General features: G+C 45.2%; 1 long non-coding RNA gene and 1 pseudogene across 1 annotated transcript in view; one reads left to right on the plus strand and one right to left on the minus strand.

The window, feature by feature from the left end:
* LOC107512999 overlaps window positions 1–26,840 on the minus strand; it is a 200,120-nt gene that overhangs the window by 107,596 nt on the left and 65,684 nt on the right. The gene's annotated exons all lie outside the window — the stretch shown is intronic.
* LOC118604421 lies at window positions 2,636–2,752 on the plus strand (annotated as a pseudogene).

Raw genomic sequence — 26,840 nt, forward strand, 5'->3', positions numbered from 1 at the left:
CTCTAGCATTTTACTTTCTTACTCTTGGTCATTGCCATCACACAAGCTGACACTAACATGCCTAAGCATAACTTGATCCACGTGTGAGCCCATGAAAACATGTTTCTCAAAAAGCCAAACATGGAGTTACCATATGACTCAGCAATTGCGCCCCTAGGTGTGTACCCAAGAGAAATAAAAACATATTTACCTAAGACTTGTACATGAATCATCATCGCACCATTATTCTCTGGTAGCCAAGAACTGAAAGCAGTCCCAACGTCTGTCAACTGATGAACGAATAAAGAAAACGTGGCCTATCTATACACTGGAATATTATTCAGCTATGAAAAGAAACAAATGCCTGATATATGTTACTGTGTGGATGAACCTCAGAAAAACTTATGCTGAGTGAAAGAAGCCAGTCACAAAAGGCCACCACCTAGTGCATGGTTCTGTTTACATGAGATGTCCAAAAAATATGGGTTCAAGTATAAATAATTTCCCCAAAATATAAGTGATTCACTCCTATGTAAAATAAGCACCATGCCTAACATCGATTTTAAATTTACTTCCTTAAATACATTCATTACTTTCTTGTACCGAAGTGAGACCTGCAAGCATGTTTACCAGATCCTACCAAACAAGGCGCTGATGTCCAATACGAAACTTCAAATATTGCAACAAAAAATTAAAACAAACTCTTCTTAAAGAGATAATAACACCATTAACTTCTATCTTCTAAAATGTTTGCTCCAGATTCTATAATTCCTTAAACTTCTCAGCTGTGGACTCTTCTTCAATTACGTGAGAAGATATGAGACGTTAAGCATTTCAAAGTCTCCCTGAATTATCAAAGAACCAAAAATAAATCGCAAATTGCTTTTGAAGTGTGAAATGTGTTTTTTCCCCCCACTCTCGGTTAAAAAAATGGCTACAGAAATTGTACTCAGATTTTCTAAGCTATAAATCTCTCTCATGCGAGGACTAGGTAAGGGCATTTTAGCCTTGAAGTATATCTTTGTCAGAAAAACATCACTGAAGGAATTGGGGGGTTGTGATGGCCATCTGTGTGTCGCCTTGGCTGCAGATGTCATCGTCGGAAACCAGAAGCGGTCATGTAAGATCATTAACAAAGAAACAAAAGAGAAAGAAACAAACGAAAACTTAGAAAAATGCACACATTCTAATCAAGTCCAACAAAAGCAATATGCATCACGTCTATTGATTTAAATGCTTTGGCTCAGTGATTCTGTTTTTAGGAATTTATCTTAAAGGAAAGCGAACTACTGCGATATGATTTATAACAGCAAAAGACTTCAGGCAACCTCAACATGCAGCAGAAGGGACCGGTTAATTAAATTATGCTGCAGCCTTTTGATGAAATGTTACATCTCCATAAAGATGAACTATAAAGGACGTGGAAATTGTGCTTACAATATAATATTAATGGAGAAAGGATAAAAATATATGTATACTATAATAATTAAGCAAGTAAATGTATGTATATGAAAAAGGACTCGAAGGGGTGTCATGAAAGTATAGATTATCGTTTCAGCATGGCGGGCCTACTCACCCCCTCCCTGCTCTCGAATTGCTGAAATGTTATCACTTTCATCCTCGGCACGGCAAGGAGTCTGTGATGGTTAATTCGATGTGCCGACTTGTCTAGACATGGCATCCAGATATTTGGTCAAACATTATTCTAGATGTTTCTGTGAAGGTATTTTTTAGAGGAGAACATTTTCATCAGTAGACTTTGGATAAAGCAGATTATCCTCCATAATGTGGTGGGACTCATCCAATCAGTAGAAAGTCTTAACAATACAAAGACCGATGTCCCCCTAGCAAGAGGGAATTCTGCCAACAGGTGGCCTTTAGACTCAAGCTGCAATATCGGCTCTTCCCTGGGTCTCCAAACTGCCAGCCTACCCTGCGTATTTTGGACTTGCCAGTCTCTACAATTGTGTGAGCCAATTCTTTAAAATTAATCAACTTCTCTCTCACCTTCTCTCTCATACACACACACAAGCACATATATACACAGATACAATATTTATGTAGAGAGTGGAAATTGAAGTAATTACTGTGACTTCATATTGAATCAGAAAGTCACCTGTCAATATAAAAGTTGTGATGTCACTGGAGAACATAGCGAGCAACTTCATTGGCGTCCTCAGGTGTGCAGCGAAGGATCTTAGGTCAGGTGAACCAGGAATATATATATAAATGATACTGTACATACATGTTACACATATACACATGTAGCACATATATAGCACATATGTACATTTAGTGCATATACCTATATACTTGATGATGATATATAGGAATAAAGTAGAGCTAGCGAGGGGGAGAAAGAGAGAAGGAGAGAGGGATCCTGTTGGTTGTCTGTCTGCTGAACCCTGATGCAGAGTCCTACTTCCATGAATGTTCCATGCGGTGCCACAGGGCGCAAAGCAGACCTTCTGAGAAGGGGGTGAACTACTCTCGGGTGCTGGATTGAAGCCCTATGAGGCCAGTTGTTCAGATCCTAAATCCATGTAAATTAAAATACATGCAAAGTTATCAAATTTACAAACTCTCAGAGCCCCTGTCTCTTTATCTGTGACTGTTCTGTTAGAATTAGAATGTTAATTAAAAAAAATAATTTTGCATCTATGGCCATGCCACCCTGCACGCCTGATCCTGTCTGATCTCGGAAGCTAAGCAGGGTCGGGCCTGGTTAGTACTTGGATGGGAGACCACCTGGGAAGAGCAGGTGCTGTAGGCATAAAAAATTAAATAATTAAATAAATAGATAGGTAAATAAATAAATATTTTCCATTTCGCTCCATATGCCTGGTTCCCCTGATCTAAGCTCCTTCACTGCATACCTAAGGATACAGGTGAAGTTGCTCATTTGTCCCCCAGTGACATTTCAGCCTTTATATTTACAAGTGACTTACTGATTCAATATGAAGTCACCGCAGTTACTTTGATTTTCACTTTCCATATAAAAACAGAGTACGAAAACAGTATGTCCATTGTTCCTCTAATGTGGGATTAATATTTAGTCTGCCATAGACTAGACTGCTGTCTCTTTTAAGTGTCTTTTCTGATGAACCATATTAACCACTAGTATGTTTTAAAAAATTCTCATTTTCAAGACACATAATAGGTTATGTTTGAGTTACTATTTAATTTTCTGTCCCTAATTTTTGGAGAGTCTAATCCTGTAGTTTTATCCAATTCACACATTACTGATATTAAAAAATGTTTGCCCTTAGAAAGGTTTTCTTCTAATGGGAAAAACAAAAGGTCTGATTTTAACACAACTATTACACACACACACACACACACACAAATTGGTTTAAATTAGCATAATGCATTCAAAGCACACTGACTACTGTTTTAACACATATTTGGTGAAATGGATAATTTCTGATTTGAATGATCAAACTGCCTAATTGTTCATTGACCTAAAAGCAGCCTACCAACAGGTATTCAAATCTGGGATCCCAGGAAGGCAGCCCTACCAGAAAAGGGGCATAATAAATCCTCATTTCAGGCTCGGGATTTAAATTTAAGAGTCCTCTCCTTCAGAGGACTTGTGCTAGCAGAGAGCGCATCAGAACAGCCTGATTTGAGGTCGCATCACACTGATGCTCTGAGGAAGTGGGTCTCTGGATGAGTGACGTTAGATAAACCACCAGTGCACTCACCCCCCAGGAACACAAACCCTGCAACACGGCCCGACAAGATGGCATCGCTGCAAAGTGCCAAATATCCCTGTCCGACCTCACGGCTTGTCTCGCATCACTTCCCTCTCGGGGCGCTGAAGTAAGTGCGTTAACCTCAGCCATCAGCTCACCTTCCTTAAGCCACCTCTGCTACTAGGTGGGGGGTGGGGTTCTGAACCCTCCCTAACTGCTGTCACCTCACTGCATTGCTCTGGGAGACTTTTAGAACACAGATTCCCATCTCAGACCAAGTAAATCAGAATAGACAGGGATGAGGCCGGGGTTGATTGTAATGTACTGATTATAACATACGTCCGGGTGAAATGAACACAAAGAGCCACAAGACGGAGGGGCTTTCGGAAGCAGGTCCTGACAATTCGTTGAAACAAAACTTCTCCTCTGCAAGGGGCCCGCAAATGAATCCAGGCCACGTGCTTCGCTGCCCAGATAACCGAGAGGCGCTGGGCTCCCGAGGTGTATCCACTATACCCCAAAGGTCCTTTTCTAAAATGACAAACCTTCCAAAGAATTCTCCAGAGGTTCACGTGCGCAACAGTTGAAACTATGTTGTATTGGTTTTTTTTTCCTGAAAACACATGTGTCCTTTTGTTTCACGGTCTCACTTGGCACCAAGGACCCAGTTCATTTGCCCATCAGATTAGCTCGAATTACATGCTTTTCCTGCTCCTACAAGCTAATGCAAGAGACCTACAATTAACTGTGGGCTGGTTTAAGCCCTAAATGGAACTAATGTCTGCCCCAACCAAATGCCTCAGGACCCGCTTTTTTTCCCCTATAAATTGCTATTTTTGTAGGCTGTCTTCCAGAAGTTGAGCCCCAAAACAAGTTGGAACTGTAAGTCTACTAGAGTCTACTTACAATAATTATTGAATCCTTGCCACTCACACTCTCTCCGAAAGCTTAGCAAAATGCACAACATTGTCCTTGCAGTGGAAGGCAGAATTGCCTCTCATAACCTAATCTCATTCAAGTTCGTATAACAGCAGAAGGAGAGGAAGCCACCAACACCTCTGCCTTCCATGGGCAGATATTTGTGTCAAGACAGAGGGAGCCATAATATCGCCTGTCTTTGATTCTGCAAATTGAAGAGCTGATTCATTTCTAAAGAAATTCAAATCTATTTGGAACTCAAATTGAGAATACCGAGAAGGTTAGAAAACTCCCGATCCATGAGTTCTGAAAGGAGGACAGAGAACACGAATTTCTTCTGGCTGGTTAAATTTTTCAAACCTCGGATAGAGGAAACGATGACTGGATAACAAGCAGGACTCTTACTTATGGGTCTCCATGGAAAAGTAGCATAACGTCGGTATTACATTACCTTTCCTTCCCATCGGCGATGAGTTACACTATGTCAGCCCCTGAGAGGGACAATCAGATAAAGCCCTACCGAGTGCCTGTGGAATTTGCTGCTCCTGGCATCGGGACTGAAAAAAGCAAGAATGAATTCAGTGGAGCCGATTCCTCTGAAGGTGGGAACGTAGGGGAGGAAGCAACCAGGTGACCCATCCATGGAGCTGCTGGCTCCTTTTCTCCAGAGATCACATTTCCCCCGACTGCTCTCATAAAGGAGCCGACGAGGCCCTCGATAATAGGACCTGGAAGTGGAAAGCAGGGTCCTGAACTTATGACTTCGCTTGCCTGACTCCGATGCCATGTCTTCTAGAATGACTCTGATGGAACAAGTTGTATCCATTACTCCATCTGGGAGTCAGACTCTTCGACTGACATCCTTAATGGTCAAATTAGACCACTATTTCCTTGAGCTCAACTTTCATTCTTCAACAAATCGTACTGGTTGGTAAAATGTTGGATTATACTGAGAGAGTCAAGAATTCCATTTGGTGCTAAAGAAACAAACACCTTTGTGCTATTTGAAAAGTATCCATTCTTCTCCCATTTTCTGGAATGAAATGTATCTTCCTAACCACCCTTGCCCAGGAAGCATGGTTTGTGTTCTAAATAATCTTATTGTCTCCTCCGTGTATATATGACTATTTTCAAATAAGTGTAGATGATGTCATAACAATAACATACAAATTTATTTAAAGGCATTTCTTAATTTAAAGCAGCTTCTGACATTATGCATTTCAGCAACATTGGATATTAAATATACAACTACAGTCTGTGCGCACCTGCAAACTTTCAGACATTATATACAAAATCATCATGTCTGGAATCACTAACCTAGAAGACCATCCAAGTTCACGATCGTCTGAAATCACTTTCAGAGCCTCATAATACACTTTTAAGAGTCCCCCCCCGCCCCCCCCCCCGTCCCATGCAAAATGCTACAGCTTATCGTCCTATTCCATATATTGGTAGTGATAAATTATAACAATTGAAATAATGATGACTTGCCTGACGGTGTGGAGGTCATGTGCTGGGGGCTTCTAGTCCCCCAATTCTATTTGTCATTTTGATGAGGTCAAGGTCACTTTTGCCTAAGTAAGAACTTTGGAGTCAAGCTGTGCAGGTTGAAATCCCAGCCCTTCCTCTCACTGGTTGTGTAGCCTTAGGTGACTGATGTACCCTTTCTCAGTCAGGATGCCCATCTGGAAAACGGACCCACAACGAGTGTCATGGGCTGTGGAAGGCCTCAGTCCCCAGGCCTTGACAAATGCTTGCCATCCCTATTGGCTGTTCTTCTTACACATCCCTTCCATCGGCAAGGCTATTGACTGTGCACTTCTTCACAGAACCTTCCAGAAACATTGTCGAGCCAGGCGCCAGCCCAGAACACTGCTCTGGTACCACCTCTTCCGAACACTTTTCACATTTTGTGTTTTGTTTCTTCTCGCACTTTCCACATTTCCAAGTCCAGGTGCGTATCTGCTCACTATACAATGCCGAAGCCTTCTGGATCCTTGTCTATGAGCCCTTCCCCCTCTTGTCCAGGTAAGAGTACGGAATATGCTCCCAAGTTGCCTGTAAAGGTGTAGTTAACCAAAGCCTGCATGTGTGTGTGCACGCACGCACGCACGCACACACACACACACACACACACACACCCATCTAGGTACACATCAGAGACCTGTCAGCAGGTAATTATCTTTCATGCTGATGGCTCTGAATTGCTGGGCGCTTTCCAGCTGCATTCACTCTTCAAGCTTCACTTCCTGCCCTTGCATCTGTTTCTGAAGCCAGGAGCCCTGGGGCAGCGGACCTGCTCAGCACTTCCAGTCTTGCCTCTTCTTGCCCCTATAAAGAATTGCTGCCCTGAGCTATACAATTTCCAGAGCAAACATGAAAGATACTTTACAACCCAGCCCTGTCCAGGAGCAGAATTGAGCTATCTTTCTGTAAAGTCGGTCCAACTGTCGTCTTATTCATTTGTATTTTATTGGCCAAACATTGCTTGTCCAGACACAGCGGGGCTATTTTTACCCAGCCTGTCACTTTGCAGAAATGGCAGGAGATGCCACCTGGGCCGGTGTGGTATCATCTAACGTGGGGGCTGAGGGCTTGGTGAGCTCTGTCACCCATGGGATCCTCCCCACCCCTCTCTTATCTGCTCCATGTTGTCCTCCCTGCGCAGAGGAACACCCTGGGGGTGGGTGGAAGGAGAGGTGACGTGGCTGGAATTCCTAGGAAGAGAGAATATCTCAGTGCACACTTCCTGGGGGAGCAGTAGAAAAAGACGAACTAGAGGAAGAAGTTAAGGGGTTCTGCAGAGTTGGCCTGACACCCAGGAAACGCTAGTTGAGTTATGTCGAGGTTTTGGTCCCCCAGTATCTGTAGTCCCTCTGCATTTGCACGATGGTTTAATGCCTCCCAATTTGACCTTGTTATTTGGCATTGTTCTCATTTAGCACTTTGAAGATAATGTATAATTTTAAAACCAGCGTGTGAGTACATTATAACTATTTTGAAATCCCATATGGTAAAATTCATTCAAAACCCTTTTTGTGTGTGTGACTCTCCCACTCTCTCTTCTCCTTCCAGTTCCCCAAATAACCAACCAAATGAGCATTGTTTTTTCATGCTTTCAGCAATCTCTGCTAAAAAGCTGATGTGTGTTCATGACAAATACACCCCTGTGGCTACTTGCAAGAGAAACAAACCCCAGCATGAAAATACCAAGGCTTTCCTCTTTTCTTATGTAAATAAATCTCCAGATGGCTCATTTGTAAGACTGTGTTTACTAATTCTTGTTTTCTTTCTAGACAATCTGTTCCCAGTAACCATTCTATCACTGAAACTGGAGGTAAAGCTTACGATATTATTTAATGGGAAGTCTCTGAGAAGACTTGGTTTATGGGGGCAGAATGCCGCCAATGCTACACACACAACTCACTCTCAGGAAGAAATAGCAATCCTCATGCCATTGTTATTCTTGTTGGACAGGAGGTACTTTTAATTGGAGTCAGAAGAGATTAATTATTTTCAGACTTGTTAAAATTTCAGCGCTGGGAGAGACCACAGGCTCATCTAGTCCAGGAATAAAAAGTTGTGCCATGAATACACTTCCCCCTCTCCCATCTCGTACCCATGGCAGACGTCACCAATCACTCATGGGACCCCCTCCAACTGATCTCAGAAATCATCTCAGTAACATTTTCAGCATGCCCCACCAGGTTACAGTTGACATATAAGATGATACATATTTGCCGTCACTAAGCCCCTCGTTTTACAGATGCAGGCACCGAGACTCAGAAACAGGGAACCATATTAGTCAGCGTCTCACGTCTAGTTAAAAGCATTGGTCCTTAGGCAGGTAAATTCAAACAGGGATCTGTGATGCTAGATGGGGGGGGGGGTGGTCACATCTTGATTTTCACTTCTTGTAACTGTCATTTAGCATTTCCTTCACTTGTGAAGGAAGGCGACAAACCACACTCGGATTAGTATACGCGACTCGGCCATGAACAATCACAGGTATTTTCATGCGGCACCGGTAGTTGCAGATTTCTCAAAATATCACTTTTCAACTACAGTAGCTATAAGACCTGCAGCTAGAACTTTAATTTTAATGTATCAATTAATAAATGTGTGTATGTGTGTATATGTATATTTATATAATTATATCATAATTTCTAATAATTTTTTGGTAATTATATTTCGATATATTTGGATTTACATATTTCATTTTATATATTTAAAGTATTATTCTGAGAAGAGATCCAAAGTCTTCAACAAACTGTCACAAAGGTCTATGGCATAAAAAAAGATTTAAAACCCCTGGTTAAAAATAAAGCCAAGTCTCCTTGACCATATAGTTGCGTCCATATTAATGAGATTTTTTTATTTAAAAAAAAATATTCATGCTTACAACTGAAAGAAAGAGAGAGAGAGAGAGAGAGAGAGAGAGAGAGAGAGAGAGAGATCAAGTAAAAATTATAAGTTCCCAAGCTCCACCTCCTCAAGACAACTATGGTTCTTGGTTTGGTATATGACTTCCCAGACCCATACCCTTATTATGTAATAAAAACAGAATCAAACGATTGTGCTGTTCTACGGCTGGCTTTTTTTTTTCACTTAACAAAGTAAAAGAATACGGAATAATATCATAGACATCTTTTCTCATACAGATTTGCCCCATTCTTTTCAGCGTCTGAAATATTCTATTACATAAATCCATCCCAATTTCTTTCATAAGCCCCAATAAAGAAGATTCGAAATAACAATGTTTTCTTGGCACAAGATACCAGAGGGAAAACTTATCATTTGAACCTGAGAAGATTGGACATTTGGATTTAACTGCTACTAGGGTGATCCTCTGAAACAGTTAATAGTGACGAAGTCAGTGGCTGATGTGATCACTTCTAGAAAGGAAAAAAAAAAAAACAAAAACAAACACACACAAAAAAACCACCACGGCCTACAACGCTCTGGGCTGAGGACAGGTCCGTCCTGGGGGAGGAGTGCTCTCCTCACAGATGTGGGGTATTCTGGGAGGGTGAGCATGCCGACCCCTGGGGCAGGACGGACCAGCACTCCGGGACATCAGGCTCTGGGCCTGACTGCCTCAGGGGCAACCACTTCACGGGATTGATGATGAGCCTCTGACAGGTTCGACCACACCTGAGGCCCAGCTGGCTTGGGTGCACGCCCCTGGCAGTGGACCGACCCTCCCCACGCCCCCTGCCTTCCCGGTCCATTCCTCCCGTGGCCTGGCATGGCCCTCCCACGGCCTTCCCACAAACCCCCTCCACTGCAGAATCACGACCAACCCTGGGCGAACTCGTTGGTCAGAGTCAGTGAAAACGCAGCCTGCGTGGTGGGTGCCAAACACTAGGGTTAGAATAAAACCAGAAAACTCTGGTGAGGCCCATTTAGGATCAGAGCCCCAAAGAAAAGAGAAAATGAAGTAATGAGACCGCAGGGCAGCCCCAGGCACATGGGGAGACCCCAGGAGACCCCAGCTCTCCCCTCCCGTTGGGGCCCCAGCGCAGAAAGCCCTGGAGAGGGCCCCAGGCCACCTGGCCCCGGACAAGCACGTTTCGGCGGGACCTGTCCTGTCTGCCCTTTTCCCCGCAGGCCCCTCCCACCCAGCCGGCCCAGCCGCAGGACCATGCGAGACCAGACATGGGCCACCACTCTGTCTTCATCCCTGACCCGGGGTGAGAACGTCGTTCCGCGCTCTCGTACAGGCCCCCGTCCCGTCCCATTGCGCCGGCTCCGCTCTGCCTTGGGTCCCAACAGCTCGGCATTCCCTGGCTTCGAGTCAGCTCTTCTATCAGAACCCATGTGGCTCCAGACTGTTCTACCCCCGGTCAATGCAGAAAATCAAACAAAGCCGGGCTTGTTCCCAGCGCGATAGGCTACGAGTTAGGGAACGGGGGCTTCAAGCCTTTTCGCGATTTTGTTTTGGCACCAGGACGTCTGTGTTTAATTCTGCGTCTCCTGCCAGACTTGGGGAGCGAAGTGATAATATCAACATGCGGAGAGATGGGGAGAACGACGCCACCACCTGACCCCTCACGGGCGGGGCGGGGGAGGGGCCCCTCACACAGAGACAGACATGTGCTTGCACTGGCAAACACGCCGCCACACACAGCCACACATGCACGCACACAAACGCATTCATGCGCACACATATGCAGACACACCTGTGCATACACTAACAAATACACGTCCACACGCACAGCCAGGCATGCACACACACACGCACGCATCCACACTCACATATACACATGCCTGCGTGATTGATACACATACTTCCCGTCACATGCACATTCGGAAATGCATGCACACACACACACAGCCACCTGTGCACGCACAGATTCACACCCAACACAAGCTCATACCAACATACACTGGCACACACTCCCAGAGTGTGCACGTGCGCGCGCACACACACACACACACACGCATGCAGGAACAGCAAGCGGAGGACGTGCAGGGCACACAGCAGGGAGGGTGGGCGTCGAAGGGCGAGCTGTCCCAGCAGAAGCCGGGCTCCCAGGACCTGAGAAAAAGCAGCTTCTGATCACAGGGCCTCTCCAGGAGGGCCCATTATAAAGTTCAACCAATTAAGCAGACAGTTGCTATGGAGACGTTTACTTCTCTCAGCTCTGAAGTTCAGCAGCTCCTACGTCCTGGCAGATATCATGTGAGTGCAAGTCGGCGGCCAATTTGCGGCAAACTGGAGACCCACAGTCTCTTTAGCTGACTCTCCGCAAATAACCAAGTTGTCTTTTCCTTCTACACAAGACATGGACATGAGATGCCATCGGCTGACCTAGAACATGTGACAGATGCCCGGAAGGGGTCAGCAAGGACCCCCAGGAAGGCTGTCTCAGGGACTAAAATTGCCCATCCCTCCTCCACGCTCACACTCATTCACTCGGCAAACCATCCTGAGGTCCAGCCAGTATCGAAGACACAGGGGTCACCTGAGTGAGCCCACAGGAGACTCGTCCTTCTGGATCCCGCTGGAGGAGGTGGACATTGATACAGCCACCACGGGAAGGGATGGAGGATGGCAGCTGTGTCCAGAGCGCCAATCCCCGCGTGGAGTAAGAGCAGGTGAAAACACTCTGGCTCACCCAGCTGCGGAGAGGCTGGGAGCCAGGTGACAGTGACGTAATGAGTCTGCCCACAGGAGGGACTCAGTTACATTAGCTGCATTGTCTTTGCCACTCAGATCCCTTATCACCAAGAATGCTGGAGAGAAGCAGACTCAGGTCTAAAGACCCTCGAGCATCTCACACACCCACTGTGTGCACGTGCACGTGAGAGTGCGCGTGAGTGTGCGAGTACGCGTGCGTGTGTGTGTGTAGTTTGCAGACATCTTTGCATGGTGTCACCAATGAAGGAGAAATGGCTTGCTATGAGGAGTAAACAAGATAATGAACCTACAATGCCTGTGCCTGGCACCTAGAAGCTTCTAAGAAAAGTTGCCTGAATTGTTTCACGTTATCATTCAGGGTCCCAGTTATGTGTGCCCCCAGGTCTCTAGCAAAGAAGTTTGTATCCCTCAGAGAGAAAAGAACCTGCAACAAGGCAGGAGAGGGACCCGATGCCCCAGGGGGAGGGCGTGAGGACGGGGGCTGAATGCACCGGCTTAAATTTGGCTGGATGGTCCAGGAAATGACAAGCCAGAACTGACTCGAATCGCCTCTTCTCCTCAGACTCATTTCTAACACGTTATATAAAAAATATGAAAAGGAAATTATAGTAAACATGTCGAACAGTGCTTACAAAAAGGGTGGAGTCAAGACTGCCGTCTTCCAAACGAAGCCTCCCGCCTGCAGTCAGCATCTCCCAACTACTGCTGCTGCTCCAGACGCCCTGGGCGGGGAGGGGCGCCCTGCTAGCCTCTCCCTCCGTGGAGCAGGGCCTCTGCTCTGACCCCCTGAGCTGCCCTGTGTCCTTACGGAGGTGGAGACCTGTCCTAAACCCAGGCCGCTGGGATCCTTGCCAGCGGCAAAGCAGGGGTTTGAAACGTTATCCACTTACGCATGGAACACAGTATGATACATTGGTTCTGAATCCTGACCGTCCCCCCATTTAAATCTCATTCTGTTACTTACCAGCCGAGGACTCGGGGCAAGTCATGGACCACCGTGAGCCTTGGCTTTCTTATCTATTGAACGGGGAGAAGAGCAGGACCTGCCCCACACAATTACTGTAGGAATTAAAGGAGACAGCACCTGTCAATAGCACACGGCGAACTCTTTGTAAATGTCACCTTTTATTTTTTTATACTCCACCTTTTTTCAGGAGCGTGGGGATGTGCGTGTGTATGAGTGGATAGAAGAGAAAATGGTTAGATAAAGCCAATCCGAACATCACATAAGGCCCCCCTTAACAACACGGGGCAGGCCACCAACCCAGCTCTCACACGTTGTTCTAACAGCCACCCACGAGGGCATATCAGTTGTTCAGAAGAAACGCTATATTTCTTACTAGCGATATCAGATAAAAGTTTTCCCCAGGGACACATTTTTTTTTTTTAATTATAAACATATTCCAGTCAATGCCTTCCAATCAAAATGGAATTCAAACGGTCTCTTGTGATAGTCATTTAAAGCTTATTAATCACTGTAAATTATTTTGACACCCGAGTTAAAAGTCCTCTGTAACGCTTTTAGAATCCCATTTTCATTTAACATTAATAATTAAAGGCCACTAACCGTAAAGTATTAATAAAAGTAAAATTCCCAAAAGGAGCTCCTGGCTAACAAGCTTCAGCTCTGGGCAAGTTATGAGACCCTGAGCAAAACACAGGCCGTAATGAAATTTTAACCATGGAAATGTAATCAGCCCAACTGTGATAACGAGAGGGCATCTCTCAGGAAGATAATAGATGCTCTCAATAATAAATTTTATGATCCTCATTAGCCTATCTCCAGTATTTTATGGCTATTATGGCTATTTAGTGAAAGACTTTGAAATCAAACAACCTTACTGATATACTATATAGTTGTTTGGTGGCTCTATTTGATTATCCTGTAAATATCAGGCCCAGGATACACATTGGGGGGAGTGGGGGAGAGGGTAGTGGCCCTGGTGGTGCTAGAGCACAGGGATGTGATGGCTGAGACCAAACATAATCCCTGATGATCAGAGAACAGAGGGAAAGGTCTATGTCATTTTCACGAAGTGTACGTTCCTAAAAAGTCAAGGTCACTTCACCAACTCCCTTCTTCAAGGAAGAGTGAATGTCAGTTGCTCTGATGTTTTTAATCTCACTTAATCATCTACTGGATGTTCACGGGCCCTAGCCCAACAGCTCAGCATCTCAGAAATGGACAGAAGGTGGACCTCACACCCTCTGTGGCTCCATTGCCGAGGCTATACCACGAAGCCACCACGGCCAAATTTATGGACCTGAGAGAAAGGCCCTGGGAGAGGATGGCTATACCCAGTTAAGTGCATCCCTCAATCTGCCAGAATCTCCTAAAAGAGCTTCAAAACATTTACCAAACTGCCTTTTCCCTTTTCCCCTTGGATGGTTGAATAGAAACGATAAATGTTTCATCTATATTTCAGGAACTAAAATCTATGATTTTACACCATAAAGCCTGTTGCTTTAGCCCCTTTCTGTCAGAAATCCTACTGACTTATGGAAACAGAGGCTGTAATTAAGGAAGCTCTTGGCCCCGTCCTTGACCTCACCTTTGCGCAGCAGAGACTTTGGCAGCAGACCCCACCCAGCGCCCCCCCCCCCCGGGAAAATGGCTCCCGTTTCCTCGGTGGCATAGAGTTCCTGCGAAAAGCTATTCTAAAACTATTTTGGGTGCCCATCCCAAATTTAAAAAAAAAAAACCTTCATTCTGGAGGTGCCCCTTGTCTAAAGACTAGGTGTCCAGCATCACAGCTTGATGGCTTCCAACTCAACTCCGCTCCAGCCCTAAAAAAGTCCCTGGGAACTTTATCTTCAGGGCCATGCACAGTGTGTAGAAGGGAGAAGTGGAGACTCAGACATCCTCTGGCCGCATACTTTCATATAGAATAGATGTCTATAATGCACATGGAGCCCACATTTTTGCTGGGCGAGGAGCAGATTCAGCTGCTCCCTCTGGGAGAAGGAAGATGCTTAGAGGTGCCGATTTCATCTATGAAAGTCTCTGGGCCCATTAATGTCACCCTTCCCAGCCACCGAAGTCACTCTTCAGTCAGGATTCCCCAAAGCACAGCTCCACAAAATATGAAACCCCAAGAGAAAACCGACATTCTCCTATTCTGATGGATAGTTCTGTCCACTGGGATGGGCAGGGAGATCCCTTTAACACATTGGCTGCGAGCTTTCTGGCTGAGCAGGCAACAATGAAAATGAAGAGCAGATGGGCAGCCCCATCTGTCAGCAGAAGCGATGACAGGCCACCCCCAGGCCCCCACCGAGTCACTTGAGATGGGACTCCATGGTCATGTGACTGATGTTTTCGCAAACCCGTCAGAACTTATCCATCCGAATGATTGCTGCTCTCAAGGAGATCACCTTAAAAGGAATTATAGTTGCTCTTTTCCTCTGAAATACTTAGAATTCCATCCTTAGAAATTAGTCCATTTCCATGTCACTCAGTATAAGTAAGGCCTGAAAACTAAATGGGTGGATGAAATAAGGTAGAGCTAAAACATGCCTATCACGGTGCTAAGTATATAGTAGGCACTTGATGGGTGTTGCCTATTATTAGTATTACCCTTCCAACCTCTTAAGATGGGGTCGGATGCCCTTTCACAGGAAGTATAAGCCCCAGTATGTAGAAGCTGTCGGTCACCCAAATTTTGTCCCCGTCTCATTCCCATGAGGCACTGGGAGCACATGACGCAAATTGAGGAATAAAACCACAGCCTTGGGTTAAATGTTCTGTGGTAAAGAATGATGGCAAGGCAGGCGTAGATCAATGTCTTCAGGAATGCCATGGAAATTACGAAATTCCTTCTGAGATCTACCCCAGTATACCATGAGGGCGAAGGTTATCATTTGTCCTCTGTCTCTTTATCCCAATAAAGGGGGAAGTCGAATTACGATGGCAGAGAGAATGCATAGGGAATGATGAGTAACACTGTAGATAATCTACTTGCTATCTCCAAACTAGTTTCGCAAGTAACTGACTGAGAGGAAGATATCAATTGTAGAAACTTAATTTTAGAGCTAGAAGTGAGTCTTAGAGTCACAGGAAGCGCTGGATTCTCAGAACCAGAGGAGGGTTAATAGTTTCACACCAACGGGCAATGGGCACCCCGAAGCTAAGAGAAACTGAAGGGACACATCTGAGGTGGCTCGCCAGTCCGAGGAGGGGCCAGAACCCTTGTGTTCCCATTCCAATCAGTCTCACCCTCTCCCTTTATGGTCTCCAGAACTGAAGCCTAGTGTCGTGAGGGAACGTGAGAAGGCAGAGGCAGGTCTGTTTAATTCTAGGGCAAACCCCAGGAGGCTCCAGAGGGTCCTTCGTGGGCCGTGCCTTGAAAAATCCATTTAATGGTTGGTTTCGTACTGTCGGGACTTGACGTAAGCCAAACAAAAATCGCTAAGTAAAGTGATGAGAGGAACAAATCATAGGGGGATGGCTTCTCCAAGGAAGCTGCCCGCCGTGCACCTGGGACGTCCTCAGGATTTCCCTGCTGACAGGCCTTTGATTTGACGCAGAACAGACAAGAACCATTTTTGAAAAAGGGAAGGATGTTAACCTTTCGTCAACGCTGAGGACGGTTCAAATACTGACTGAAGTCAAGAAGACATTTTTCAACTGTCTGCGCATATATAATTCATCTGTATTAAGTAATGAACTGTTAGGTAAGAAGGCATTTTTTTCGGTTACATATTGTCGAGCATAGGTACCCCCCTCTTTCCAAAATTTTGTTTTCACCACTTCGCCTTTAAGAGAGACGTACATCACTACCCGTTTTCGTTCACCAAAATAAATCTGAAGAAGATTTTTGCTTTTGTGAAAAAAAAAAAAAAAAAAGGCAAAACGCGAAAGTAGCATTCGGCATTTGTTTTGCGGAGAGCCTCTGCAGAGGTCGCTGTCACCCCGAGCAGGGAGAGTGGCCCCACCCAGCTCCTTCCCCAGGGGCTGCTCGGCAGCTCAGCATTGAGCCGCCAAAGCTTCGTGTCTCTGAGCATCTGTGCCCTTATCTCCATTTATTTTGCGCATCCGTTAGTAATCCCCAGAACCTGTGAATGTACCTTATTTAAGGAAAGGGTCTTTGCAGATGTGATTAAGTTAAGGATCCCAAGATGGGATCATCCTCGATGCCATGGGCGGGCCCTATACCCAATGACAGATGTCCTTCTAAAGACAGAAGAGCAGAAGGCACGTGAAGATGGAGGCAGAGGCTAAAGTTATGAGGAACCAGAGCCCGGAGCAGGTGAGGAAGCCCTCCCCTCCAGACTGCTCAGAGGGAGCAGCCTCACCATCTACCACCTCACCGTCCAGAGCCGGGAGAGAAAAAATTTCGGTTCTTTCGAGCCCCGCGGTGTGTGGTAATTTGTTATGGTGGCCCCAAGCACTGAACGCAGAGGGCTGCTGGGAAAGAAGGCTCAGAACCTCCCCCAACCCAGCTAGGAAATCACTGTTCTTCTCTTAGCACAGAGTCCCTGGGAGACACTCAGCAATGACTCATTTATTTATTCATTCAACAAACATTTATGGATCAAGAGGTCTCTCTGCCCTCGACTGGCTCATAGTTTCACAGAGAGGACAGGCTTGTGCAGAAACGAGAGCGGCGTGAGTAAGCACCGGATGTGATAGAAAGTGCGGGGGAGTTTGGACTGGGATGTTCGGCCTCCACAGGTGCCTCCCCCCGCCCCAAAAAGCACGCACATTTGTCACCTAAGGTCCCTCCGGGAACAGACGGTTTCTTCAACTCAAGAATATCGGAGTCATGAGCAATACACCTACTACAGATTTCTCCCCTTCTCTCTCGACCCTCCCTAAATCTGGGCAGGGAAGGAGGGTGGGGGGTTGGCAGGGAAGACTGTGCAGTGGTCTCTGTGGAGGGGGTAAGGCTCGGATTCTCTCAAAATTCTCTCCCAAGTCTTGGGTTGGGACCACGACTGCCACTGGCAAACTGGCCAGATGCTAACACTTGCCATTGCACACAGGAGAAGTGGGAATTCTAACATTTACAGCACACGCGCCCACCGGAAGGAAGGGCCTGCATGAGAAAGTCCTCCATCTGAGTTCTATCTATCATGGTCCGCAATTAAATATGAGGGCAAACGGGGAAAAAAAATGCTCCAGAAAACCCACACTTTCCACTTGGTTTTCCTAAGACTGGAAAATAAGAGGCCAGTTATAATCTGCTGAAAACAATCCGTTCAAAGAATTTGCAGACTTTTAACATGGAGGATCAAATGTTGCAATCGAAGGGATGAGGATGTTTAATTTAACCAGAAAAGAAGGACTCGCACTGTGGAACCATCAGAACTCACTGAGTCTGTGCTTCTGTGACAGGAAACCACTGAGTTTAACACTGGAAATGTTCATTCAGAAATCCAAAGTCTTGGTTTTTTATGGCTTGGGTCCTTAAAAAATAACGGCGGGGGCCAGACCAGCAGGAGTAGAGACAGAAGGACCGAGAGCAGGGAAGACACGGACGCGATGTGGGTAGATGCCTCCGTGACATCCAGAATGAAGTTCAAGTAGGATCCAGGGTCAGCAACCCCACATGGAATTGCACGACTGGTCAGCAGCCTTTGACTAAAACCAATTCTGGGAAAGAGACGATGTCCCTGGAAATGTTTACAGCACAGGCTGGCTCCAACCTTTCCTGCTCTCCAAGGAGGACTGAATCCATTTTGCTCAATGCAGCATTTTCAGACAGTGTGGGTTTTATGGTTTTTGTGAAACAGAGGGAGGAAGGAATTGCAAAACCGATTGTAACTGGAAATACCTTTGTAATTTTAAGATAAATGAAAACTGTTCAGACCAACGATTGCCCTCCAAGAGCAGAAACCCAAACACATCACTTTCCACCGAAATAGAGGGGGAGGCGCAGAAGTTACTCCAAAAAAACTGAGGTCCAAAACTTAAACCCAATAAACTCAATGGTAGAAATTAAATGAATTATTAGAATCTTACCAACTCTTGAGGCCAAGAGTAAAATAATCTATTGTTCTGTCAAATGTGCGTGGGCAAACATCAAATGTGGATTTTAAAAGTTTTCCACTGCCTTGGTGACTGTAGATATTTATGCTGTGGTAAATGGCTACATCTAAGTATTCCTGTCTCTAGTAACAAAAGAACCAAATGAACAGCAAACCCTTTGTAAATGCACCGCCCCCCCTCGCCAAGGTATGTCCTGGAGCTGTCCGAATCGTTCTTCTACCACTGTAAGTATAGGTATAAAATCTGAGTACCCTGTATTTTAATTAATCTGCCCAACTGTCCAGATGGGAAATGGCTGGGTAAATATAGAATAACCATTTAATAGAATGGTTATTTAATAGAATAGCATGCAGCCCTATTGAAGACGCATATGAAGACTGTACCACTGCCATGCAGAGGCTGCTTACAGAGTGTTAAGTGAAAAAGAAAGGCCAAAAATTGCATATGCATTACTAGCAAAACCACATTAAAATCCATAGGAAAAGAATCACACCAAAATGTTAACAGGAACTCTCTTTGAGTACCAGGACTAGCTGTAATTTTTTTTTCTTTTCTGTTTTCCAAATTTAATACTGTAATTATAATGAAGAATAATGATAGACAGAGAAAAGCTTTTAGAAACTTCTGGGAAAAAAAATAAACAATCTTAAATTCTCCTGTTAGATGTCGCCTTTCACGTAAGCATGCCAGGTGAGAAGTTGCATCAGAATGAAAGTGAAAACTCATTTCTTCCCATGAATTCTCCTGTTTGGTTCCCTGGGGAGCAAGTTTAGGGGAAATCGAGTTTTGTTTTGGACGACTTGGGACTGAAGTGCCTGTGAGACGTACAGTGGCACCGAGCGACTGAGTCTGTGAATCTACAAGGAAGAGGATTCCTTTTACTTTAAACATTATGACCGAGGACAAAAATATTTTCAATCTTCAGATAAGGGTTCTTTTGACTGCTTTTAATAGATTGAACTGTAATGTAATAAAGAAGTGTGGCCAACCTTTCCAGTCTCATTTCAATGCATTTCGAGTTTATCTTTAAGATTCTGTTGCACTGAAATTCTAGGATTCTAAAGCAAACGCAAATAACCGTACTGAAACAAGATTCTTGCTTGCAGGTAGTAGAAACCAGTGAGAACTAATCTAAAGAAAAAGAGAAATTATTGGAAAGATATGGGGGAGCACACGGAACTGAAGAAAAAAGATGAAATACCAAGATCTGAGAGGGAAGAATCAGAGAACCTTAAGAAGTCTGAGGGGCGGGAAATAATGACTATCTCTTTAGGGAGCAGGTGTCAAGAAGAATCCATTCTAGCAGCTTCCATCCTTGTAGTCTATGTGCAGATTCCCAGGAGAAAGAATTCTGAATGGCTTAGCTTGATTGTGTGCTCATGTCTTAGCCAAGGGAGGGCAGGCCATCTCAATGGAAAAGTCCCGACATTATTGCATATAATGTAGGAAGGATGTCACCTCGGAGTCGGAATGGATGGAAGGGCAGGAAGACATCCGTCTCATTGCAGACCTGAGAACACGTGTTCCACGTCCAGTGTGTTACATAGATGCGATGCAGAAAGAAACAAGAGTAAGATATATAAGTGGGTCGACGGAGGCTTCTCTAGGTGAAGGCCACGTGTGTGACCACTGATCCAGGTCCCCCTGCCTGAAAGAGACTTTGAGTGCACACACCGTGCTCAAACGTCAGAGCTTTAGACAATCAACAAGAAATTAATAACAAAGACAGTGACTTTGCAGTTATGTTTATAAGCCTCAAATTCAAAATCAAACGAGCTAAATAGTGAGAGGGAAAACAACCCTAATTCTTTTGAGTTAAATGCCTTGAACAGAGAAATTAACAACAGAACAAGTCCCATTGTGCCATGAGACCATTTTATTGATTTGTTTTCTAACTTCACTTTGAACACAATGAAAGTTGTATGTTTTTCAAATAAAACAAATTTTTTTTTCCCTCTCCCAATACTACATAGAAACCCCCAGGGCAAAGTAAAATAAAACCTCGTTATTTCAGATTCCACTCATTCCAAAATTATAATAATTTGGCTTGGGCTGCACTGAAGCCTGCCTTTGTACTCTCTGAGCAGTGGTTTCACTAAACAAATCAATAATACAAACAAGATTGCTAGGAGTCATGTTTAAGCTAGTCAAGGAAGGCTTTCGCCACACTTGACATGCAAATGACAGCTGTTTGTTATAGAGGCATCTTAATGTCTTTATGGCAGAGTTTGTAAGCAGCTAGTTCGAATTTCTACAGACCCCTTGTATTTCTTCTAAAACCCTTCTATAATTCAAATCTTCCGCTCATTCCAATGTGTTTTCACTCTGTTAGTCTAATCAAGTGATGTTTGACTGACCTTGTGTTTAGGTCCAAAAAGGTAAAGAATAAAGAATCTGTTCACCAACCAGACTTTTAACATAGTCATGGCTCTTATTTCTACTTCAAAGTGAGGCAACAGTAAAAGAAAAAAAAAACACAAAAGCGTGTGTGCAAATGCCAGCAAATGTAACTAAATCAGCACATGTCTTGAATGGAATACAAAGTAATACAACATTGTCGTAAATATTGTAAGATATTTATAATGTGCTTTAATCTGCAATCTCGTTTGAGCATCACAGAACGTCCGTGGGATGCACACGGCAAACACTGGAAGTGTCCGCCAAGTAGTGCCCGAGCCCCCTTGCACTTCCCAGGCTCCCTCACGGGGGGCGTGTGACTCGCTCGTATGGACTGTGAGCAGAGGTGATGAGTGTCACTGCCAAGTCGAGGCAGTTAACCGGCAGTGCGCCTCCTCCCATCGTCCCCGTTCCCTTGTCACGGTGACTTTGGAAGCCCCTTGGCCAGACGGCAAGGATAAAATGAAGAAGTCTTAGATGGAAGAGAGGCACTGAAGACCAGCACGAGATACATGAGAATTAAATCAGTGGATTTCGCTCAAGGAAAGAAAAACCTAGGCTTGATGACTAAGCCACACAGATTCGGAGCTGTGTTGATGCCTTTGGTAGAGCTTAGCCCGTTCTGAGTAACTCACTAGGTATCATCGTTTCCATGTACAGATGAGAAGACCAGATGACAGCAAATATGACATATTGAAAATCGTATTGCTAGCAAGTGGCAGGACCCAGAATGTAACTCAAACCTTTTGATTCCAGTGTTCGGTGTTCTCTCTCCGAAGACTCAAATGTTCAGAGGATGCCTGAGTGCATAAATTAAGGACCAGCCTGTACTCGATGACAATCTGTATGATTACCACGCAGTTTTAGAGAAGACGGTCCGTTTCTAATTTGTACAATCCAGGGCCTCTTCGCACCTTCACTTGCAGATGCTGGGGAAGGGGGAGGTGCGCCCCTCACTGAACCCCAGGACATGCGAAGACCCTCTACTGTATTTCATTCTTCTTTGTAAAGACTTTTTTTTTTTATAAAATGAGAAAAAAAAAAAGGATTATTAGAGGTTAGAGGTGAAAACAGCCTTGGGAACTAAAAAAAAAAGTAAGTCCAATTTTTCATTCTGCCAAATTCAAATAAACATTATGTTAAGGACCTGGCAACCCCCACAAACGCAGCAGCACCAGTGAAATAAAAAGCCCATTCTTTTAAGACAAGAAGTGTCAACACAGGCATGTAACGTACGTCAGGTTTCAACGGCAGAGTGCCCCTGTGTATGGTGACAGGCAACGTACGGGCTGGGACTAGCTAAGCAGCGTCACCCAAAGCAAATGCAAGGAGAATGTAGAAACCATTTCTGAACCGCTGACCCGGCTCACGCACCATCTCCGGGGCAGATGTAAACATGCGGAATTTAGTCAGGATTTTCAAAGGTCTCTGCAATTCATCAGTCTGCATAGTAATGTCTCCATCGGTGTCCAGAGGTAATAAAAAGTCCTGACTACCAACTTTTCTTGGTAAGAAATATAAATTGGCATAGACTATTCGGAACAATCCAACATATGCCTTGTAAAACTACAAAGCTCCTATGAGAAAACTTACGAACGCATCTTTATGAACTTGGATTAGGCAAAGACGATTTAGAGAAAAATCAGAAAGCACTAAACATCAAAGAAGAACACAAGTATTGGACAAAGTCAACATTTCACATTTCTGCTGGATAGCCGATGCCATTAAAATGAACAGGAGAGCCACGACCTGGGCGGGGCCATCTGTGGCACACAGATCTGATAAAGGATTTGATTCTGGAAGATGCAAAGAATTCACAGAGCTCAGTAATAAAAAGACAGAAAGCCCAATAAAGAAATGAGCAAAAGATGTGAACATGCACCAAAGAAAATATTCAAACGACCAATAAGCACATGAAAGGGCATTTAATATCGTTAGTCATCAGGGAAATGTAAATTAAAACTACCATGAAATGCTGTTACATGCCCACCAGAATGACTGAAACGTAAAACACTGAAATCAGCAGATATTGGCAAGGCTGTGGAGCTACCAGATCTCTAACGCATTGCTGGTGGGAGTGTACAATGTTATAACCGCTTTTGTTATCTAGTTAAATATACGGTTATTCGAAGACCCAGCAGTCTCCGAGGTATTTATCCAGAAGAAATGAAAACACATGTCCACAGAAAGACTTGTTCATACCAGCTGCGTTCCTAATAGCTCCATACTGGAAACCACTCAAGTGTCAGTCACTAAATGGAGAACGAATAAACGAGCGGTAGTAGATTCACACGGCGGAGTACTACGTGGCAATAAAAAATACGGACGCAGAGTCATGAAACATATGAATGTCCAGAACATTAGGCTGAGCGAAAGCAGCCGTAGACAAAATAGTACACGTCAGATGGTTCCATCTACATGGAGTTTTTTAACATGAGAAAATTAACGTGGAGTTATAGAAATCAAATCGGTGAGTGCTTCTGGAGATGGGGATTGCTTGGCAAGCGGCACAAAGATGCTTCTGGGAAGACTGAAGTAGTCCACCTCTCTCAAGGGGTGTGGGGTACACAGATACGTGTATTTACCAACGCGAATAGAACTGAACGCTTAAACCCCGCGGCCCCGTGGGATGGGGCACCAGCTGCCCGCTCCATGTTCAGCTCAGTAACGTGTCCCTTTACTGACTCGCTCTCCTTCCCCCAGTCACTCCTCCGTCCTCGCTCCCGCGGCCGAGGCTCCTTAAATAAACCATCTGCACGCTAGGCCTCGTCCCAGGCGCTGCTTTCAGAACTAAGGCCAGACGGGGCTTGTAAATACATATGCACAGAAATACGCATGTACGTCCACCCATACTTCCCCGGGTGCCGAAACCTTGTATAACGCAGACCCCCGTGTGGCTGGCCGCTTGCCCGGAAGGCCGCCCCTAATGTAAACGAGCGGGGGGCCGCCGGCCTGCCAGCTCAGTCGGCTCCTGCTGGGACCCACGGCCTCGGAGGAAGCGTGACCAGGCTCATTACCCAGCGTCCACACCAGAACTGCTGCCGTTTTATGTAAATAACGAATCCGTCGCCGAGCGGAATTCCACCTTGGGGGGAGCATGGGGTCACCGGGGTTGTATCATTACTGACCCCCCTGCCCCTGGCTAATAACTGGACAAGCCATGGGGTAACATAGCTTGCCGGGGACATCCATCTTGTTAAAGACGAAACTTAAAACTTGTGATTTTTTTCACTTTCAAAGGACTTTTTCCCCATGGGCAGTGAGATGGTGAAGTGTCAAACGGTCCGGAGGGGACACCGGCATGTGGCGGGGCCGGCCGTCTCCGGACGCATCTCTTGCTGAGGTCCGCGGTCCAGGCGACCGTCGACCCCCGCAGAAGAGGGTACTCTTTCTCATTTGTGTATTCATTTATCTGAAACCAGCTCGTAAAAAAGGAAGGGTACTCTTGAGGGACAGAGCAGAATTTGGGTTTTTTACGGCTCATGTATCCCTTCTTCATTCATCTTCTGTATATGGTGCCGGCCACGTGGCTTCAGGAAATCATTTCGAGCAAGGAGTTTTGTCCTTTGTATTTCTGGCTTTATCCTAGGAAGTAACTCATTTTCTTTCTTTTTCTTTCTTTTTCTTTTTTTTTGGAACTAGTTAGTGAAAGACGTAATGTAAATATGACAAAACCCCTTCAGTGCAGTTAGTTCATTAAAATCGAACGGCTTGTTGCAACAGGCTTTCAGCTGAATTGCTTAATGTATGTTTTAGAAAACTAGACAAAGTATCTGCCAACATTTAACCAGGGTGGCGGGTTGGAGTGTTGGTTTTCCTCTGCAGGGAAGGTTCTAGAAAATGGTAATGGAATGTGAAGACAATTCTTAGAAGCATGTTGATGAAGACTGGAAAAATAAATGAGGAGCTATTAAATCTGCTAGAATTGGAGCCAGGCTCTCCCCGTAGAGACAGACAGGCTCAGCCTCCGTCAAGGCACGTTGAGATCAAGGACGTGAAGAGTTCATCAGCTTCCGTCCTAACTGCAGACACTGCTCAGCCCCACGCAGTTCTCACCCCAGACACAGGCAGCATGAGAAGCGCCGAGACTCCAACAGACGTGCAATTGATATTCTGGAGCTCTGGTGAGTGTGGAGGAAGGGGACAAAATGCGTCCGGACTTTCATTGTGTTTTCTGTAGTTTTCAGGTAGCCTAAAAGTGACCCTGGGTTCGTGACTGCAAAAGAGGATATGCATCTCTACTGGGAGGAAAATGTGCCATTTGGTGCACAGATAATTGCTTATGACTTCAGTTGCCCAAACTTAAAAAGAACTGTTTATGAGTGTGGCGTCTGAGGCACACCAGCTGGTGTCACAATTCCTTGTGTTTGCTCATGTCACCCCTCCGCCATGAGATGCCACTCCTTGTCTCCAGGTCGGCAACGCCTCATCCTTCATGATGCAGGTGCTGAGTTGTCTTCTCTAGGGAATTTCGTACTCAAACTCCTCCTTTGGGAACTAGATTCGTCCCTTTCCTCTTCGGTATCCTCACCGTATTCTGTACGTCCTTCCGTCTTATACCCCGCGCTACTAGAAAGCAAGTTCCTCGGGGCAGAAGCTGTCTGACTCATTTCTGTGTCTTCCCTGCTTAGCACAATATTGAACACACAGTGTGTTTTGTGGCTGAAGAAATGAACATTATACATCTAAGGCAATTTGATTTCTTTGCTTGAGAAAGTGAGACAACATTGAAGGATTGCTGCTCTGAAAAACAACTGGGGATATCCAGGGAGAGCGTCCTCTCCAGACTCCAGGGCACTGCGCACGAAGCCCGGATGAAGCCAAGCAAAATCGCCAAGCCATTCTCCACCTAGGCAGCTGCTGGCGGTGCAGCCTGAATCTGTGAGCATCTCCTCATCCCCCCTCTCACCGCCTGATTAAAACGCACACGAAATTGCCAGAAACAAAACGCGGTTGTGCCAGATGGGTGAGGAAGATGAGGAAAAGCCATTTGGATAGCACGGAACGAGGGCTCTTAGAGTCTGGACGTCTCTAACTTATGAAAATATTCCTTCTGGAAGAGTCTTTGAGCGAGAAGTGCACTTCGATCCTAAGCATGGCTTCTCTTGCACCCCTAAGGGGGGCGTCTGAAACCACAGTCCCTGACAACCCACAGACCCAGGACCCCTTATCGGCATTTCCACTTATTCCTGTCCTCTCCTCAACCAGACGCCCACGACACAACGAGGCTCATTCAAAACCTGAAAATTCGCCTCGAGCAGTATTCAGAGGCAAAACAGGGAAGGAGTCAGCAAAGAATATAATTTAGAAATACTTTTCCACCCATGAGAGGAGCGACTACTTATTTCACACAGTAAAACGATGGTCTCTTGCTATTCATCAAAGAGAGAAATCTGAACGAGCCAGACCTCTTCATTACCCACGAGGTCCGACTAACTCCCAAAGACAAAGGGAGCCAATTTCTGAGCAGGCAAAGGGATTCAGGCTGTACACTCTGCGGGGGAGAGAAGGCTAAGTCAGCCGGAAAAAGGTAGAGCCATCCAGTTGGGTAAGCAGAGTGCAGACAAGCGTGGATAATTTCAACTCCCGATACAGCTGGACTGACCACTAAACTGTCACCTCATATCGAGCTTGTAACTGAGAAACCACAATTATCCTTTTGAGCACATTTACGAGGAAGCCCGGGGAGCCCAAGGCGTTACGGGTGAGACTATTT

Source organism: Rousettus aegyptiacus, unplaced genomic scaffold, assembly GCF_014176215.1.
Source record: "Rousettus aegyptiacus isolate mRouAeg1 unplaced genomic scaffold, mRouAeg1.p scaffold_m13_p_6, whole genome shotgun sequence".
NCBI classification, from domain to species: domain Eukaryota; kingdom Metazoa; phylum Chordata; class Mammalia; order Chiroptera; family Pteropodidae; genus Rousettus; species Rousettus aegyptiacus.